Below are 5,053 nucleotides of genomic sequence, written 5' to 3'. Positions count from 1 at the left end.
AAAGACAGAGTTATAGAGAGAGGTAGAAACAGAGAGAGAGTGGTCTTCCATCCACTGGTTCACTCCCCAGATGGCCACAATGTCCAGAGCTGCACTGATCCGAAGCCAGGAGCCAGAAGCTTCTTCTAGGTCTTCCATGTAGGTGCAGGGGCCCAAGGATTTGGGCCATCTTCTACTGCTATCCCAGGCCATAGCAGAGGGCTGGATCAGAAGAGGAGTAGCCGGGACTTGAACTGGCAACCATATGGGATGCCAGCACTTCAGACTAGGGCTTTAACTTGCTGCACCACAGCGCCGGCCCCCATGGAAAAATTTTAAACTTAGCCTTAGAAGTAAGTGCATTGGAATGTATGCAGAACTATACAGCTTTACAGTTACAAACATCATACACTTCATACTTACAACTTTAGGAACATGGTCATTCTTCCCACCATGCCCAAACTCCCACCATACTGCCAACCCTGCTTCCTCCTCCCTCTCTTATTCCCACTCTTATTTTTTTTTACTGAGATCTATGTTCAATTGACTTTATACACATATGTTTAATTCTATGTTAAGTAAAGAGTTTAACAAATAGTATATAACGAAACTATTCCTCAGCAGTCAAGACAAGGGCTGTTCAAGTCATTGCTTCTCAAAGTGTCAATTTCACTTCCATAGATTGCCTTTTAAGTGCTCTATTAGTTATCACAGGTCAGGGAGAACATGTGGTATTTTCCCTTTGGGATTTGCTTATTTCACTAAGTATAGTGTTTTCCAAATTCATCCATTTTTTTGTAAATGACTAGATTTCACTTATTTTTCCTTTTTTACCACTGTGTAGTATTTGATGGTGTGTGTATATATATATATATATATATATCCCATAATTTCTTATCCAGTCTTCAGTTCATGGGCATTTGGGTTGATTCCATGCTGTAGCTATTGTGAATTGAGCTGCAATAAACATGGGGGTGCAGATAACTCTTTCATATGTTGATATCATTTCCCTTGGATAAATTCCTAGAAGTGGGATGGCTGGGTCCTATTGTAGGTCTGTATTCAGATTTCTGAAGTATCTCCATACTGTCTTTCATAGTGGCTTTTCCAGTTTATATTCCCACCACCAGTGGATGAAGGTACCATTTTCCCCACATTGTCACCAGCATTAGTTGTTTGATGATTTCTATATAAAAGCCATTCTAACTGGGGTGAGGTGAAACATTGTGGTTTTGATTTGCATTTCCCTGACGGCTGGTGATCCTGAGCATTTTTTCATGTGTCTGTTGGCCATTTGGATTTCCTCTTTTGAAAAATGTCTACTTAAGTCCTTTGCCCATTACTTCACTGGGTTGTTTGTTTTGTTGTTGTGGAGTTTCTTGATCTCTTTATATGTTCTAGTTACTAATCCTTTATCAGTTGAATAGCTTGCAAATAATTTCTCCCATTCTATCAGTTGCCTCTTTGCTTTCCTGAGTGTTTCATTTGCAGTACAGAATGTAATCCCATTTGTGAATTTTGGCTTTAATTGCTTGTCCCTCTGGACCTTTTCCAAGAACTCTTTGCCTTTGCCAGTGTCTTGCAGGGTTTCCCCAATGTTCTCTAATAATTTAGTGGTAACGAGTCATAGATTTAGATCCTTAATCTAAGGTGTAAGGTAGGGGTCTTGCTTCCTACTTCTGCATGTGCAAATCCAGTTTTCCCAGCACCATTTGTTGAAGAGACTGTCCATGATCCAGGGATTATTTTATCTCCTTTGTCAAATATAAGTTGACTGTAGATACTTGGATTGATTTCTGGCTTTCTAATCTGTTCCATTGGTCTATCCATCTGTTTTTTTACAAGTACCAGGCTATTTTGATTATAACTGCCCTGTAGTATGTCTTGAAATCTGGTATTTTTTTTAAAGATTTTTTATTTATTTATTTGACAGGTAGTTAGAGAGAGAGAGAGAGAGAGAGAGAGGTCTTTCTTCCGTTGGTTCACCCCCCAATTGGCCACTACAGCTGGTGCTGTGCTGATCCAAAGGCAGGAGCCAGGCACTTCTTGCTGGTCTCATGTGGGTGCAGGGACCTAAGCACTTGGGCCATCCTCCATTGCCCTCCCGGGCCACAGCAGAGAGCTGGAGTGGAAGAGGAGCAACCGCACTAGAACCCAGTGTCCATATGGGATGCCGGCACCACAGGCAGAGGATTAGCCAAGTGAGCTATGGCGCCGGGCCCGAAATCTGGTATTGTGATACCTCCAGTTTGTTTTTATTGTATAAGATTGCTTTAACTATTCGAGGTCTCCTGAGCCTCCATATGAATTTCAGCATCATTTTTTCTATTTCTGAGAAGAATGTCCTTGGTATTTTGATTGGTATCTCATTGAATCTGTAAATTGCTTTTGGAAGTATAGACACTTTGATGATATTCTTCCAACTCATACATATGGAAGATTTTTCCACTTTTTGTATCTTCTTCTATTTCTAACTTTAATGTTTTGTAATTCTCATCATAGAGATCTTTGACATCCTTGGTGAAATTTATTTCAAGGTATTTGATTTTTTTTTGATAGCTGTTGTGAATGGGATTGATCTTAGAAGTTTATTCTCAGTGGTGGCAATATCTATGTATACAAAGGCTGTTGATTTTTGTGTATTGTCTTTATATCCTGCTTATTTAGCAAACTCTTCTATGAGTTCTAATAGTCTCTTAGTGGAGCCTTTTGGATCCCCTCTTTATAAAATCACGTCATCTGGGGTGTGAACCAACAGAAGAAAGACCTTTCTCTCTCTCTCTCTCTCTAACTCTGCCTGTCAAAAAAAAAAAAAAAACCACATGTCATCTGCAAATAGACATAATTGGACTTCCTCCTTCCCTATTTTTATCCCTTTGATTTTTTGTTCTTGTCTAATGGCTGTGGCTAAACTTCCAGGACTGTATTGAATAGCAGTGGTGAGAGTGGGCATCCTTGTCTGGTTCCAGCTCTCAGTGGGAATGCGTCCAACTTTTCCCCATTCAATAGGATGCTGGTCATGGGTTTGTCATAAATTGTCTTGATTGTGTTGAGGAATGTTCCTTCTATTCCCAGTTGCTTAGAGTTTTCTTCAAGAAAGAGTGTTGTATTTTATCAAATGCTTTCTCTGCATCTATTGAGATAATCATGTGGTTTTTGTTCTTCAGTTTGTTAGTGTGCTATATCACATTGATTTGTGAATGTTGAATCATCCCTGCATACTAGGGATAAATCCCACTTGGTTCTGGGTGAATGATCTTTCTGATGTGTTGTTGGATTCAGTTGGCTAGAATTTTATTGAAGATTTTTGTGTCTGTGTTCTTCAGGGAAGTTGATCTGTAGTTCTCTTTCTGAGTTGCATCTTTCGTAGGTAAAGAATTCTAACGTGGGCTGGTGCTGTGGCTCACTAGGCTAATCCTCCATCTGCAGTGCCAGCACCTCCGGGTTCTAGTCCCAGTTGGGGTGCCTGTTCTGTCCCTGTTGCTCCTCTTCCAGTCCAGCTCTCTGAGTGGCCCAGAAGGGCAGTGGAGGATGGCCCAAGTGCTTGGGCCCTGCACCTGCATGGGAGACCAGGAGGAAGCACCTGGCTCCTGGCTTTGGGTCAGCACAGCACGCCGTCTGTGGTGGCCATTTTGGGGGGTGAACCAACAGAAGGAAGACCTTTCTCTCTGTCTCTCTCTCACACTAATTCTGCCTGTCAAAAAAAGAATTCTAACATGAACTTTTTTTCTTTCTGTACCTTAAAGATGTTGCTCCACTTTCTTCTAGCCTCCACTGCTTTTCTGAGAAATCTTCTGTCATGCTTATTTTCATTCCTTTGTACATAATGTGAACCTTTTTCTTCTGGTCACTTAAAAAAGTGTTGATTATGATGCCTTGGTATGATTTTCTTCATGTTTTTGTAGTTATGGTGAGTTGAGCTGCCTGAAATTGTGGGTAGATAGTTTCAGTCAAATTAAGAAAATTGTTGGCTATTATCTTTGTCAACTCCCCTCTTCCTCTCTTTCAGAGATTTTAATAGTGTGCATGTTTGGCCACTAGAAGACATGCCACAGGTCACTGATGCTCTGTTCATTTTTCCTAGTCCTTTAACTCTGTTAATTTTGAATGGTTTATTTAAGTTCACTACTCTTTAATTCTTCATTTTCTGTTCTATCTAGTGTATTTTCACCTAGACAATAGTTATTGAAGTTTAATTACTGGGGCCAGCACTGTGGCACAGTGGGTTAATGCCCTGGCCTGAAGCGCCGGCATCCCATATGGGCGCTGGTTCGAGACCCAGCTGCTGCACTTCCTTTCAAGCTCTCTGCTGTGGCCCGGGAAAGCAGTAGAAGATGGCCCAAGTCCTTGTCCTTGGGCCCCTGCACCCATGTGGGAGACCCAGAGGAAACTCCTGGCACCTGGCTTCGAATCGCCACAGCTCCAGCCATTGTGGCCATCTGGGGAGTGAACCATCAGATGGAAGACCTCTCTCTCTCTCCCTTTCTCTTTCTTTCTCTCTGCCTCTCCTCTCTCTGTGTAACTTTGACCTTCAAATAAATAAATAAATCTTTAAAAAAAGTTTAATTAGCTTTTTTTGAAGAAAAACCTCCCATATATTTACCAAGCACTTTTTATCTTTCATCTAGCTCTTCAATGTTGGCATTATAATAACTGCTTGAATAAGGCCGGCACCGCGGCTCAATAGGCTAATCCTCTGCCTGCGGCACTGGCACACCGGGTTCTAGTCCCGGTCGGGGTGCTGGATTCTGTCCCAGTTGCCCCTCTTCCAGGCCAGCTCTCTGCTGTGGCCCAGGAATGCAATGGAGGATGGCCCAAGTGCTTGGGCCCTGCATCCCATGGGAGACCAGGAGAAGCACCTGGCTCCTGTCTTTGGATCAGCGCGGTGCGCCGCCTGCAGCGCGCCGGCTGTGGCCGCCATTGGAGGGTGAACCAAGGGCAAAAGGAAGACCTTTCTCTCTGTCTCTCTGTCTCTCTCTCTCTCACTGTCCACTCTGCCTGTCAAAAAAAAAAAGAAAGAAAGAAAAAAAAGAAAAAAGAACTCCTTGAATATCGTTGTCTAGTCGTTTATTAC

Source organism: Oryctolagus cuniculus, chromosome 21, assembly GCF_051225735.1.
Source record: "Oryctolagus cuniculus isolate XC-2025 breed Fujian yellow rabbit chromosome 21, ASM5122573v1, whole genome shotgun sequence".
NCBI classification, from domain to species: Eukaryota; Metazoa; Chordata; class Mammalia; order Lagomorpha; family Leporidae; genus Oryctolagus; species Oryctolagus cuniculus.
This window is presented reverse-complemented; position numbering follows the sequence as displayed.